The 15958-nt window shown below is 42.5% G+C and overlaps 1 protein-coding gene and 1 long non-coding RNA gene across 3 annotated transcripts in view; one reads left to right on the top strand and one right to left on the bottom strand.

Annotated features, from left to right (window-relative positions):
• The window catches only part of pacrg (PARK2 co-regulated), a 156302-nt gene that overhangs the window by 139327 nt on the left and 1017 nt on the right, over positions 1-15958 (top strand). The gene's annotated exons all lie outside the window — the stretch shown is intronic.
• Positions 9120-11909, bottom strand: LOC103378551 (uncharacterized). Of its 2 annotated transcripts, none has more exons than XR_001761007.2 (5): positions 11649-11909; positions 10712-10780; positions 10045-10160; positions 9642-9752; positions 9120-9356 (listed from the first exon to the last, which is right to left on the bottom strand). It is a non-coding gene; the product is annotated as an uncharacterized LOC103378551 (long non-coding RNA). The 2 variants fall into 2 exon arrangements; XR_521518.2 differs by lacking the exon at positions 11649-11909 and adding an exon at positions 11111-11288.

Below are 15958 nucleotides of genomic sequence, written 5' to 3'. Positions count from 1 at the left end.
GTGTTGGCGGGTGAGGGCGTGGGCTTTTAGTGGAAGGGTTTTTAGGGGTGAGATTGTGATTGGTGGCGTAGGTGATGTCATGTCATCCATCTTAAGGAGCCACTTCATTAGGCTAATGGAAGGGCTCACTGTGTGTGTGTGTGTGTGTGTGTGTGTGTGTGTGTGTGTGTGTGGTGTCCTTCCATTGGTGGCAGCTTCCAAGGCTAAAGTGGTTATGAAGACTAAAGTGATTTTATTATCCAGGCACGCGGCCCATCGCTGTGTAAGGGCGTGTATGTATGTGTGTGTGTGTGAGTGTGTGTGTGTGTGTGTGTGTGTGTGTGTGCGGACAGCTAAGAAGACACACCTGTTTCTGTGTTGTTTAAACCACCCTCCTGTTGTGGAGTGTGACATCACACTCCGACAGGCTGTGATTCGTCACTGCCTTTAATTACGGTGTCACCTGAAAAGTTCCTCCAACAACAGACTCACAGTGAAGAGGACAAACGTCTCGCTCTGTCTTTCTCTGTCTCTCTCTGTCTCTCTCTGTCTCTATCTGTCTCTCTCTGTCTCTCTCTCTGTCTCTCTCTGTCTCTATCTGTCTCTCTCTGTCTCTCTCTCTGTCTCTCTCTGTCTCTCTCTGTCTCTATCTGTCTCTCTCTGTCTCTCTCTCTGTCTCTCTCTGTCTCTCTCTGTCTCTATCTGTCTCTCTCTGTCTCTCTCTCTGTCTCTCTCTGTCTCTCTCTGTCTCTCTCTGTCTCTCTCTGTCTCTCTCTGTCTCTCTCTGTCTCTCTCTGTCTCTCTCTACCTTTTTTTTTTTTTTTTTTGCTCCAGACTAAATCCCAACATCATTTTTCCGTCTGGACTCTTTTCCAGATGATGTTTCTCCGTCCGCTGATGCTTTTTGATTTGGTTAGCTCTAAATGTCAGGCTAAACTCAAACTAAATCTGCATTCGGTTCCGGTCAAATATTTCTTCTGCTGTGATACTCATTTACTCCGTACATAACAACATAACATTTTTTTTATTATATTTTTGTTAAATAAAACAAATATTGGTTCAGTTTTTAGCTGAGATTTTTATTGATTTAAGTTCAGATGCTTTTAATATCATTTACTCAAATCAAAAACTTTATATCATTTTAAATGATGAACTCTTTTTACTTATTTGTAGAATCGTAGAATCGTGGTATAGGGCAAAAAGGTAATACCAAGTTAATTAAACTGCATTTCCAAACTTAACCATAAAACATTAAATAACAGGAAGATATTCATGGTAAGGACAATAAAGTCTACATGTGACCAAAAAACTATAATAACATATAAATATTATTCCAAATATGTTAAAATAAAAATGATGAACTAAATAAATGCAGAACGTAATTCACATCACAGCGGTTTTTGATGAAGAGAATGTTAAAAAGTACCTAGCCAGAATGCTTTAGCCACGTAGCTCGCGTTAGCCTGAAGAGCTAGGAGATAGTTGAAGAATAAAAGAAACATTTCATCTTTAAATGTCACTAAACTGAACTACGTCTCCGACTTTCTTCTGCGGTTTCGTCCATTCGTAGATTCATATTCTGAGCCTGTTCTCCGGTTCGTCAACAACCTTTGACGTTCTCACACTTTGGCTCAGTTAAAGACTAAAGACTGACGGAGCAGCAGAACGGTTTCCTCCGTCGTCCCTGACGGTTTCAAATGATTTTTCTTGAATTTATTTTTTTCACATTATCTGCGAAATGTTAATCAAATGTTGAGTTTGTTTTTACCATATTTGTACGACTGTGTGAGTGTTTGTTCAGTCAGATTTGTAACAATACCGATACAGAAAAACCACCGACTGAGGCCGAGCTGACATGTTTTATTCAGAAGCTTTCGTTTCTCACCGAGAGAAAAACTCAAAAATGACAGTTGAAAAACTGAGTGAGTATTTTCTTTGTGAGTTAATGTGCTGCAATTAAGATGTGTAAATGAGAGAACTTGGTCGCGGGCAGACGCCTGAGCCCAACCTGAGGGTGACGCCCACATGTGGAATCAACAGGAAATATATTTTATTTCTTCAAACTGACAGAAAGTCACAACGACCCGAGAGGAAAGAATATTTAAATATTTCATATTTAAATAAAAATAATAATAATTATTATTATTATTATTTGTTGCAGCTGCTAATTCGGCGTCTTCACACCCGGAGATGTTAGGGAACAGTGGGTGTCGTGACATTTGCAGACAAACAAATACAAATGCGTAAAAAATCCGCTGGATGATGATCAGAATCCTGTCAAACATGTAGGACGTCGAAAGATTTGGTCGTCAGTTCAGTGTAAACATTTGTTTGTGTTATGAAAAGAGACGAGATGAGGACGTAAACTCCAGATTATGGATCGTACCGGGGGAGGTGTGAGTGGATTGAAGGAGGTTTTGTCGCTCAGGGTTGATTTTTACACCGGTGTTTCTCAAACCTCAGGGTCGCGGTCCCAAAAAAAAACAAAAAAAAAAAAAAAAATTAAATGTCATGTTGTGCTCTGATCTGGCTACTCAGTATTTACAACACAACATAAACCTGATCAAAAATGTATTTTAGAAAAACACATTTATAGTACTACATGGTTTGACGATAGGACAAATCTAAACAAAGAAAAAAAAACAAATTCAAAAAAGACAAAAATTGAACCAAAATAGTTCAAATATATAATATTTAAATATGGCTGTACTTTGATGAGAACATTGTTAAATGATACCTGAAGATTTAATGTCTAGGAAAATGATAGTTCATATATTCAGTTATGTTGGCCTTAAAGTCACAAAACCGTGCTTCAGGAACAGGTCACAGAAGAAGAAGGAAATATTTTGTTGGTAAAGAAAAATATTTCTTACGACGCCACGCACAGCCAGGTTTAACCTGAAGGCTTTTTTTTCTCTTCGCAAGAACAAAATATTTTTCTCAAGAGCACCGACAGAAGAGCAGTATTTAGACGTAACTCTTACTCTGAAGTGTTTTGTCAGTGAAACGAGGACCATTTAAAAAAACGACGTAGACGGATTAAAAAAAATATTTAAATGAAATGAAGGTTTTGAAGTGAACTGGAGAGTCTGTCAGCAGCAGCAGCAGCATCAGCAGCATTAGCATCAGCATTAGCATCAGCAGCATCAGCATTAGCATCAGCAGCATCAGCATTAGCATCAGCAGCATCAGCATTAGCATTAGCAGCAGCATTAGCATCATCAGCAGCAGCAGCATTAGCATCAGCAGCAGCAGCATTAGCAGCAGCAGCAGCATTAGCTTCAGCAGCATCAGCATCAGCAGCAGCAGCATTAGCAGCAGCAGCATCAGCATTAGCATTAGCATTAGCATCAGCAGCAGCATCAGCATTAGCATTAGCATTAGCATCAGCAGCAGCATCAGCATTAGCATTAGCATTAGCATCAGCAGCAGCATCAGCATTAGCATTAGCATTAGCATTAGCATCAGCAGCAGCATCAGCATTAGCAGTAGCAGCAGCATTAGCATCATCAGCAGCAGCAGCATTAGCAGCAGCAGCAGCAGCATCAGCAGCATTAGCATCAGCAGCAGCAGTGTGTCACTGCTGTCAGGTACCAGTCGATGTCGTCACATGTGATCTCATTACGCCAACTTACCTCAAGGTTAGCTGTGGGGCTGCTGGGTAGGCACAAAATCAATTTGCATCGGGGACAGAGTTAAAGGCGCGCTCACCACAGGCCACGAGCTAAACCAATTAAAGCAGTTACTGCAAACCAGATTCACATATTTACAAGGTGTAGAAACTAATGACGCGTCATTTATTTTGGATTCTTTTAAACTGTTTTTATGATTGTATTTCTGTCATTTGTGCTTAATGAATCCTTTGAACTGGTTAGCGGTTAGCTACTTCGGTGCTAACAACAGCGAATCCTCCTTTCTTCTTTCTCCTTGTCTTCTTCATCATCGTCTGCTTCTTCTTCCAAATAGGCTGTTTTCGTTGGTTAACTCCAAGTTTGTTGTTGGCTAACGTTTCAGCTACAGCGACTCACTGTAGCTTAGCGGCCTTTAGCTTAAAAATATACAACTGCTTTAGTCGTGTGGTTTTTTTTCTTTGATATTTGACTCATTTTATGCGTTGACGTTTTATCACTTTTGCTTACTTTTCTATTTTTAATAACCTTAGCATAGTCTTTTGGCCGATCATTTATTTTCATAGATATTTTGGCGACTTTACAGCTAAAGCTCAGCTTGCGTTTTGCAGGAGATTTATTTGAGCTGTTCTGGAACTCTTTATTCTACGATGACTCTGTATAAATTTGGCTTTAAAGGATCTTCTCGGCTAACTCTTAACGTATGGAATATTTTTTTCAGTAATTATCCTTTGGCTTCTTATCTTCCTTTCTAGGTTATAATGATTTTAGCCACGTTTAGCTACTTTTTAGATACTGGTGACATTAGCTGTAGGAGTCTTTAGGCGTTTAGGAGTAAAGGTTTAAGACACAATTTCAAGTTTGTTCTTTTTTTGTTTGGACTGCATTTGTGGATTGCAAATTTTAGCAGTTTTTGGGGCCTTTTAATGACATTTCATTTTTAACCAGATTTTTTAAACATTTTTGTCTGTTGTTTAAACCAAACTTCTAGGCCTAACTTGTGTGTACAGAAGCCCAGCTGGACAGTTTCCATAAACACTTTTGTCTGTTTTTTAAACCATACCTCTAGGCCTAACTTTGGCTCCTTTTAAGCTAAGACTCATCTGTGAACGACATTCACGTCGGTGACGTGTGTGGTACAGAAGCCCAGCTGGACAGTTTCCACTCTGACTTTGCAGAAGTACCGATTTTTTTTTTTTTTTTTTTTTCAATCCTCTGCCCCGAGCTCTCGCTAAAAATCTGGTGAAGTTGTGACACGGTCCTCTGTCTGTCAAAGCTGGAATGAACACCTGACTACAGTCGGCCTGAAGGATCACTCGTCCTCACACACACACACACACACATCCTGAACATGTTTGACATGAAGGGACGTTCAATGTAATTACACAACACCTCAAAGGTAACGTCACCTCCATGAGACGGCGCTCCCCTGTGGACGTGTGAGGAACTCATTGACGTCGATTCATAGATACAGCACATACATCAGGCCTCGATTGGCTGGAACGTGCGGTGGGACAAGCGTCCCCTGACTGGTGGTGGTTAGAGCTCAGGGAACCAGCATTGATCCGTCGTCTCAGAGGAGCTCTCTGTGCAACAGTCCCACCACCGTGGCTACGTCTGGTTGGTTAATTGAAAAAAGAAATGAGCGGGAGGAGGCTTTATGATGTGTGTGAGCGTACGCCTCTGACGGTGTTTTTTTGAGTCTCTCCGTTACTAAAGGCGAAGACACGGCATGATTTTGTCGGAAGTGTGGGATCGGAATTCAATCCTCGAGCACCGACCAACAGTTGTAGAGCGGTGAGTCAGTGGGAGTCTGATCAATGAGAGGCTCCAACATCTCCAGCTCAGAGACTTCCTCACTCTGTCTCAACTTTGTCTCTGCATCTCCTCCAAACCGTCCGCCGGTCAATCCGACCTTGACATGACATCCGTCTTACCCGTCCGACCGTTCTGCTGACGTCCAAACCTTCAGGAGCTCCTACAGACGCAGCGCTGCTGGGCTGAATGAACGCGTGGAAAATGAGCTCAGTGACCTACAGCAAAGGTCAGACTCCAGTGAGCATGAACAGTCAGATGATGGCTGCTGCTGCTGCAGAGGTTCAGAGTTTAATAAACTGCTGCTGGACTGTGAGCCTGTTGGTTTGACTCTGCTGCAACCTGCTGTGAATACTATGGCTGTGTGTGTGTGTGTGTGTGTGTGTGTGTTATGTCTAAAGATGCAGCTCCTGCTCTGGGCAGCTGTGCTGTGCTACAGTGCTTATTGATTTCACACACAAGGTAAGTGTGTTGGTGTGTTAACACACATCTCGGAGGTGGCTCGTCGGCTCTGCACTTCCTCAGACCTGGAGCAAAGACGGATTCATATTCCTGCACCGTGTTTGTGTTTGTGTTTGTGTTTGTGTTTGTGTTTGTGTTTGTGTTTGTGCCACGAGCTCCGTTGATCATCAAGTCACAGCTTCAACTGAACCTGGTGGTGAAAGTAGTCAAAGGTCCAACCAATCATTTTCAATCTGTTCAATCACAGTTAATCGTTATGAATCAAGATAAATCCACATTCCGAAATATGAACCAAATGTAATTTGTGATCAGAAATCATCTTCATCAAAAATGTTAATAAAAATGAGTGAAAACGTAGCTAAAAATGTAACTTCCTAGCGTCGTTGGATTTTACACGTTCCTGTGCTTTTTGACCCCGACTTGTTGAAAGCAGCAAGTTTTGCGTTCAGGATTTCACCGAAGTCGTTGTTCTTAACAATATTAATCAGTGTCAGCCTGAACATCCGACAGTCACGCTTAACGCCCAGTGTCCGACCTGAAGTTGGAGGCTTCACAAACACAGTCGTTTCTCCAACATAAGTGATAATCCAATCATATGACGTACGGTGGTCTCTGCTGGGCCGCTGTCGGCCGTTACTGCCGTTACTGCGTTAATATTGTGCCATTGTTGAAGGATTGTTACATTTTCACTAAATATTCTGCCACTGAAAAAGAGATTTTTATCATCGATACAACAGGAAGTCGTGATGATGCGAGCAGAAACCGCCGGCTTGTCTGAAAGTGTCTGTCGTGTGTCTGTTATCAAGAAGCTACGTTTTAATGTGGTTTGAAGGAAACTTTGGTTCATTTGGTTACTCTGTGATACCTACAGTACTCCAACATACTCCAACATACTCCAACATACTCCAACATACTCCAACATACTCGGACTCTCTGTTAGCTCTGTTCGCTCTGTGTGAAGCTAATCTCTGGCTTGGCTCAAAGCCGTTTTTTTTTTTTTTTTCCTAAACTCGGCCAACGCTGTTGAAAAGAATCCGTCTTGTGACCTTTCTGCAGTGTTTGGCAAACATGAAGCTGTTTATACACGTTTTTCCACATATACAGTGAGTAATTACACAACTGTAAAAAGTACTACAGTTGTGTAATTACTCACTGTAATTTCAGCTGTTTCTTGAATATATTTAAATGTTTAACAGTTTAGCTTTGCTGCTGATTTCAAGGTTTTTTTATCAAGTTTTTTTACTAAGATATTTTTTAGTTTTGACATTTGTATCTTTTCCACGATGCGTTTTGGCTAAAACTTGAAATATACGAATAATTTCATCTTTTTTTAGTTGTCATTGTTTTTACTGCATTTTTTTTTATTTACAACTATTTTAATATGTTTCGTAACGTGCAATATTTAGGAAGAGTCACATATGAGGGGCTGCTGCAGTTACTCTAAATACTCTAAGTACTCTAAGTACATGCAGTACTGTGTGTTTTATGACATTCATTGGTTTCGAACGTCACCTTTTGCTTTCGATGCTGTGAATATTTTCACGTCTTTTTAGACGATCAGCTCGACGTCACCTACAGCCTGTGTCACGGTCGCAGGTCATTATTTAGACACTCGTGAAATCAGTCGCCGTGTGTGAACAGTGTTCAGAAATACAGTCATTACCTCTGTACATACACACACACACACACACACACACACACAGTGCCGTTCAATCAGGCTTCCTGTCCTTTTTTTTTTTTTTTTTTTTCCCAAAGGACCCTTTTAATTAGAACCCTGCTGTTAGACACAGGCCTCCTCCACAGGTCTCTTCTTCCTCTTCTTCCTCTTCCTCCTCTTCCTCCTCCTCACTTTACTCTACCCGTCCTGTCACACAAAATACACAAACAAATACACAATCCCTCTATTCTTCCTAATTCACGTAATTCACACGTCGTCTGCATCGACTTTATCAAATCAACGACGGCAAAACTCCAGGAAAATCTGAAGAGTATTTTATATTTTAAATTGTGTTTCAAATTCTATCATGTAGTAGTATATATTTATTATATATGTGGCTCCTCCTTAGGAGTCAACATGAAGGACAATCCAGTCATATGACGTCAGATCAGCCCTGTACGCTGGTCACCAACCTTTTTTGTACCCAGGACCGGTGGGCCACGATTGGCCGTTACTGTGGACCAATAAATCTGTGCCATTGTTGAAGGTTTGTTAGAGATGCACTGAATATTCGGCCGCTGGAAAAAAGATTTTTATCACCGAAACAACACGGACGAAACAGGAAATTATGACGACGCAAGCAAAACCTGCGCTGTGGACGTATTTTAATATATCTGAGAAAGACCCACGGATCGCATTTGCGCGTTTGCAAAACGTGTTATGCTGACATTTCAGGAGGGGGTGAGAAGTACACTCTACTGAGATCTACTCCGATCCCCTGCACTCGTCGCGACTTTACTACAGCCACATTTTAAAGATCATTACTTGGATGCGGGACTAAAGCAGCGCACACGAGGAATGATCCGAGCTGGTTTGGTTGTGTGCAGTGGTGTTCTGTGTCACAATGAAATAATTATTTTGACAGTTATTAATTTATTATTAATTTATTTTGTTATATATTGATGTATGCAGTTGCAGTGCCTTGATTTTATTGAGGTTTAGTGCAGTCATAGACATAAACGCAGTGCTACTAATAAATGGCATAATAATTTCTTTACGCGTGTCGGATTTCGGCCGTGGTTTCCTCATTTTCGCGCGATTTCGGCCGTGGTTTCCTCATTTTCGGTTTTCAGTTTTGGCCAAGAATTTTAATTTTGGTGCATTTCTAAAAAAAAAAAGTGATGAATAAAGTGCCATAAAAAATAAAAAATAAAAATTGCTTTCCCTTTTTGGGGAGTGCATTATAGAAAGTTTGTTAACAATGGTCATTATCAGTAAAACAAAACAAAACAATTAAGATTGAGTTAAAGTAGATATCAGGGGTAAACAATCACCCATGAGGGGGTAAAATAAAGTTGGATAAGTTGACTTTAAATTTAAATTAATTTGGCAGTTTTTTTTTCTTTGATTTGGTGTCAGAACATGTGTTTATTAGTCACATAAAGTGAATCATTTTTAAAAATATTGTTGACTTATTTTTTTAACAATTGCCGCAGTCACTGGAGGTAAAGTTCTGAACAAATGTGGTGTATTTTCAAGCATGTCCAAACTCCTGTGATCAGTTCAACAGTAGAAGGTGTCGTCTCGACATAAAGACAGATGGTCATAGTTTTATTAGGAGACTTGGAGGAACCAACACTTTTAGCATTTATTTTAGAAAAAAAAATTATCAATATTTGTTATATTTGAGCTAAATATACTTCAAGGATCCAAAAGACACAAAAACGGGTTACATAATCTTGAACCATTATTGGTTGGAACCAGCTCGTCTCAGAGTCTTCCAGAAAACTTCAAAGCCCCCAAGACACCTCCACCTGGGGAAAGAGAAAATTCATCATTGTTCTATTTTTTTTTTTATGAACATACATTTCCAAGAAGATAATACTCTAATAATAATACTCATTATTTGAAAATCAATTTCAAGCTGTAGTCCACATTTCCTCTGGACAGTGAAGGCATCACTGCCAAGTTAAATTGTTTGTACCTTTGTTTTATCTAAACGTCCAGTGGAGTTGTACGATGGCTCAACATAAACGACACACACTGTCCTGTCTATAAGCTCCTAGTAAGTCGCAGTAACTGTGTTCATGTTATTTTACCGAATGCTATAATCCCCGCGACGGAGCCGAGGGCAATGCCAAGTATGACCCCAGGTGAGAGTCCGGGGCTCGGGCTTGAACCTCCTGTTGTTCCATTGGTTGTCTCCACATCTTGGAACACAATTTCAAAGTCAGTAAAAAGACATAAAAAACACATTAATTTTACCGTCTTCACTCTTTTTTTTCTGATACCCTTCCGGAAAGTTAACAACTACATATGGAGTCGTGTACACAAGGTTAAAGAAAAGTTCTATCAAAACATGAAAGGAAGTGGATTAAAGTCTATTTGAACATGGTGTGGTGGTACAAGAGCAGCCGGACCAATCGGACTATTTCAAGATTCACTTTAATTTAACTAAAACACTTGTCACCATTGATCCATTAGAATAAAAAGAAATCTCACCTGCACTCAAAAGGCAGATGATCAAAATCGCAAGACCCAGTCGTAGCATTGCCCCGGGGTTTGGTTACAGGGGTTCAGTCGGGGTTTAAAGGTAGTTCTTTGAATCAGGAGCTGTTCTGAAACAGAACAAATGAAAATCACTCAGCTACAGGTTTATTTAAAAGAACACCTGCCACCTGTTGGACAACTGAGTCATCTACTGCAGGGGTGTCCAACTCAGTTTGGTTCAGGGGCAGTAGGTAGATGTCAAGCCAGTCGGACCTGCACAATCATAACAGAATTACTTATATATATTTTCATAGGCAATTTTTAATTTTAAATTGATTAAGCGGCCCAGATTGAAACCCCAAACGGGCCGATTTTGGCCCATGGGCCGTATGTTTGACACCTCTGATCTACTGTATGTGTAGATGTGCAAATAGTAACTGCAGGCAGACAAATACATGCCAGGTGGGAGTTCATGAGGTGGTTGGAAGCATTGTCAACAAAATATGACTAAAATGCAGCCCCAAACCATTACGGAGCCTCCCATATTATTTATACAAGAAATCCAACATCAAAGTATTTCTATCGTGACCTTCTTAGAACAAACCTAAATGGGCTCTAAGCTTTTCATGGAGACAAGCGCGTACATAAAGGACCACTGGTGGGTTAATGAAATACTTACTGTGTGGCTCTGTCGTGTGTTTCCTTCTGTCTAGTATCCCGAGGAAAGATCGAGGGGGAAAAAGGTGTTCTGGAGGTGGACATCAATTAACAAAATATTCTGATCAGAAAATTAGACGATAATGTCTGAAATAATATGCAAGCAACGCAAATAAAAATGTTCATTTACATTTATGCATTTTTTTTTAAAAAAAATCAAAATTCTAATATTCTTTTTCCATCTGATGACAGTTAATGATATAATACAAGAAAGCTTTGCAAATGATCACGGATTAGTTTGGGGGTTTGGGAATTTCCAACATTCGTCGTTGGTAATTAGTGAGGACGTCAACCTCAAAACAACCGTGGTCTGGGAGCTTCGTTCAAAAGTACCGATTTGTATCTGCAGTCGTTTACAAACCTTTCCTTCCTTTGTTTCTCTTCTGTCCTACTTTGACATAGATGTGATACCCCAGCAGTCAAGTTCCAAAAGGTAACACCTTGAGATGTGATGTAACAAAGGTTACATCAAGTGATCAAAGTGTTGCTGGACTGAGCATCACCTTCAAAGTGGTTTTGTTTATAGCACTGCTTCTCAAATAGTGGGGCGGGGCCCCCTGGGGGGGGCACTGTGGGATGGGAGGAGGAGGAGGGGGGGGGGGGGTGTAGAGTATGAAAATGTACAATTAGACATCTACAATTTATGGTCTTGCCATATTAATTAGTGTTAAAAGACCATGTAGTGTCACTTTGGTTTGGTGGGAAAGACCAACGTGTCATCTGCAAATGTGCGTCTCCAGATAGACAACCTTCAAATCAACACGTTTTCTTTTTACGTAGAAGTTGTTCACAGAGTAGGCAAGTTGATTTCACAGAGTTTCCCAAAGTTTCACCTCATCCAAGATGTGAAAACCTTGACTATTTATTAAAAAACAAGTGTAGGTTTCATAAATACTTACTGCAGTTTGAAATGCAACAACAGAATCAGTAGGACGGCAGTCGGGTGTAGGGACAAAATGTTGAACCCGCGAGTAAATAAATGTGTTCCGGGGAAATGTTTTCCATGCGCTGTTTCTCACTCTTTGTTTTACACCGTGCACTCAGCTTAGAAGTTACTCCGCTCAATCAAGAAATGATGTAACAAAGCTTAGAGATGATGAAAGGACATGAGACTGGTGTGGGATTCTTCACGGCAGATGACACTGAACACAGCTGACAGTTGACAGTTTGATTGCGGCTCAGTACACATTAGTACACAAGTCAATGGTACTAATAATTGGCCTAATAACGTCGTTCGGTGTTTTTGGTTTTCGGCCTTGGTTTCCTCATTAAACAATTTTTTTACTTTCCTAAAATTTTGGACTGGTTTTATCAACTTACTCAACTTGCGTGGGTGGAAATAATGACTAACTTGGTGGGAGTGGTATTTTTCTAGAGCAAAATATGTGTGTGTGTGTGTGTGTTTCCAAATGGCAAAATATGTGTGTGTGTGTGTGTGTGTTTGTGTTTTCCAAATAGCAGCCAAAGTCCATACACTACGTAGGGAGTTCCATGTCGGTGGTAAATACAGTTGAGTTCAGCTGGTCCCTGGTACTGTGTGGTAGAAATGTGTCCCGTGACCTGGTGTGTGTGTGTGGCTCAGTATCAGGACACACTCAGCTGTGCAGCCAATGTCAACGGCTGCTCAAAGTATTCCTGGAACTCGAGCTGTTCCATCGCGCTCATAACCTGCATTCCTCCCGCTTTCCCCCTTCCGGACAAGGACGAACCAAACGGGAAGGAAAAGAAAAAAGTTGGAAGTTGATCAACTTTCTTCTTCTTCTTCTGTCAGGCGGACGCCTCTCTCACCGACTCTTTAAGCTGCTTTCTTAATCAGGGCAAAGTTGATTAGAAACAATAGCAGTTGGGTTGATGTTTTTGTTAAAGCAGCTCTGGAATTTTCAGCTCAAGTTCTGTAAGCTGCTCCAGCATGTCTCTCTGTGTGTGTGTGTGTGTGTCACTCAGTTCCTGGCACGGGGGGGGGGGGGGGGGGGGCAGCTACACACATGATGCACGCCAACCTCGGTCACAGGTCTCAACATGGGGCAGGAGTCCAGCTTCGTTTCAGATGGAAGACGCCGAGGCCCGATGGTCATGTGACCCAGTTTGGCAGCGGCCCATACAGCCCTATAGTACACACTGTGACGTCCACAGTATGTACTGTATGCGAAGTTTGTTACGAAGAAACTCTGAGGGCTGCCCGCATCTGTGACTGCTTGTCTGGAGCTTGATGTGGGAAGACAGGTTGTTTAGGACCGTGGGGAATGAGGGATGGAGAAAGAGCAGGGTGGAGGAGGCGGGCTGCAGCTGTTGTTGTGTTGTTCTGGGCTAGTCCGCCAAAAGAAAAAAAGAAAAAAAAAAAAAAAAAAAAAAACAGCCACAGAGCTTTTACCAGGAACTCCCTGTGGAGCCGTAAAGATGTATATTTTAAGTTTAAGGCGAAGTATAAATGGCTTTACTACAGTCGTACTACAGTCGTACTACAGTCGTACTACAGTAAAGGAAGTTCTGACAGTACTGCTACCACAACAACTACTTCTATTACTACCACCATTGCTACTACTACTACTACTATTACTTCTAAAACTACCACCACAACTGACTGAGTTACTACCACTACCACCACTACTGATACTACCACTACCACTACTGGTAATACTACTACCACTGATACTACTACTACCACTGATACTACCACTAATACTACTACTACCACTGATACTACTAAGTACTACTATTAAGAAATACCACTAAGCCGTAAAGATGTATATTTTAAGTTTTAAGGCGAAGTATAAATGGCTTTACTACAGTCGTACTACAGTCGTACTACAGTCGTACTACAGTAAAGGAAGTTCTGACAGACTCTGCCCTCTGTGTGTTTTTTCTTATTTTTCCTCTCTCGAGTTTCTAGTCAGCAGTATTTACTAGAAGAAGGAACGTGGAGGGAGGTTAGCGGAATTAGCTTGTCCTCGCTAAGATGAGGAAACAGTATCAGAAAAACATATTTGATATTTGACTCCATTTGTTTTAGTTCATGTTTTAGATTCCGGGCGTTATACTCATGGGCATATAGTCAACACGTGTCCCTGTGATTGGAGGTGTACAGCTCCATGTTGAAGACGTTGGTCTGTTCAGTGAGACAGACAGAGACGTGTGGACAGACAGCTCTCCTGTTCTGTCGGCTCTGCTAAAGACCATCTTCAATCCCAGGGTTTCAGCTTGAAAGGCAGGAACAAAGCACCGTCTCTCTCTCCCCCCTTTTTCTCTTCCCTCCCTCCACTTTCTGTAGAGTAAGTGTGGCTGTTCTGTCCTGAGGAGCCTCCCTCTGCTGCATCGGTATCGACCGGCCCTCTTCCTCTGAGGAGCACACGCTGCCAGCTCCTGCTAGGGCCCTTTTCCTTCCCTTCACAGGGTGGGAATTTTTATTATGATTGTTTTTAAAGATTTTTTTTTTCTTTTTCTTTTCCACCATCTCTCTGGGCATGGATTTTAAAGTGGCAGAAGAAAAAAAAAAAAAAACCAGGTGAGGCAGGGAGGAAAGAAGACGAGGCAGAGAGGAAAGTTATTTTGCTGAAGGACATTTACAGAAGCTTTTAACTCCCCCGTATTTCCTCCCTCCTTTAACACTCTTTGCCCGTTTCTGCTCTTTAAATATTGATAATTGATGCGGTCCTCCAGAGCAGGGGGCGCTGCTGTGACAGGGCACTTGTACACTTGTTCAGATCGCTCTGTCTAAGCGGCAGCAACAATTCCCCCGTGCGGTCCTTGCCCCCAGGCTTGGGTAAGCTGGTCTGAGCTTTGTCAATTCCCATGCTGCACCTCTTCCCCGGCTCCCTGCGCTCTCACCATCTGAAGGCCGAGCTCTCCCTCTGGGCCGAGCTTTGGCTGCTGGTTTCCTCCAGGGTGAGGGGGTGGTGGGGGGGGTGGTTCTCAGCGGGTGAGGCTTTTTAACCCACACAGACAGCGGGCACAAACACAAACAGAAAAGCGGCAGCAGACAGACTCTGAGTGACCCAGCCGACTCCCTCCACTCTCCCAGCGTGCACACACTTCACACACACACACACACTTCACACACTCTCTTCGTTCCTCTTTTCCCCACACTTACAGCCCAGATGGATGCATTTTAGTTGCTATTTAAGAATTGGACTAACTAGGCTGCAGCCCGGTCCTGTGTTGTGGGGAGCTCAAAAATAAAACTCTAAATTCAGAGTTTTCTTAAATGCTGCGTTCCTGCACGTGCAGTTCGTGTTTGTTGTTTCTCTGAAGGCGAGAGCAGAAAATATCGGCTAAATAAAGCTTTCCTCTCTGAGTGGCACCACGTTTGGGCACAGCAGTGGTCACAGCCTGGCTGGACGACCCCCCCCCCACTCTTATCCAAAACAGGAGTGAGCATCCTTAGGAAAGAACGAGTGCAGAGGAGAGGAGAAGAGAGGAGGAGAGGAGAGGAGAGGAGAGGGGAGGAGAGGGGAGGAGAGGAGAGGAGAGGAGAGGGGAGGAGAGGGGAGGAGAGGAGAGGAGAGGAGAGGGGAGGAGAGGGGAGGAGAGGAGAGGAGAGGAGAGGGGAGGAGAGGGGAGGAGAGGAGAGGAGAGGAGAGGAGGAGAAGAGAGGAGAGGAGAGGAGAGGAGGAGAAGAGAGGAGAGGAGAGGAGAGGAGGAGAAGAGAGGAGAGGAGAGGAGAGGAGGAGAAGAGAGGAGAGGAGAGGAGAGGAGAGGGGAGGAGAGGGGAGGAGAGGAGAGGAGAGGAGAGGGGAGGAGAGGGGAGGAGAGGAGAGGAGAGGAGAGGAGAGGGGAGGAGAGGGGAGGAGAGGAGAGGAGAGGAGAGGAGAAGAGAGGAGAGGAGAGGAGAGGAGGAGAAGAGAGGAGAGGAGAGGAGAGGAGAGGAGAGGAGAGGAGGAGAGGAGGAGATGTAAAGATCAGGAAAGACTGGAAAGGAATAAATGACAGGGTGGAGGAGAAGTTTTAGTGTCACCCTGGGTGTAATCAGGGGTGAGAGAAGAAGCAGTGGGAGACCACTCTAATGTGCTGCTCTTAACTTTTTACATCACAGGGAGTGGAGGAGGAGGAGGAGGAGGAGGAGGAAGAGAAGAGAGGAGTCTCTAAAAACTCCTCTCCTTTAATCTTTTCCTCTCCTCTATTTTCATTTCATTTCCTCTCGTCTCCTCTTCAACATATGTGTGATCTGTGGACTTTATTTGTCTTTGTCTCCTTCACTCCTCCCCCTCTTTGT

Source organism: Cynoglossus semilaevis, chromosome 1, assembly GCF_000523025.1.
Source record: "Cynoglossus semilaevis isolate Cse_v1.0 chromosome 1, Cse_v1.0, whole genome shotgun sequence".
Classification (NCBI taxonomy): domain Eukaryota; kingdom Metazoa; phylum Chordata; class Actinopteri; order Pleuronectiformes; family Cynoglossidae; genus Cynoglossus; species Cynoglossus semilaevis.
Note: the sequence above shows the minus strand (reverse complement) of the source record. Positions and strands in the feature narration are given on the sequence as shown.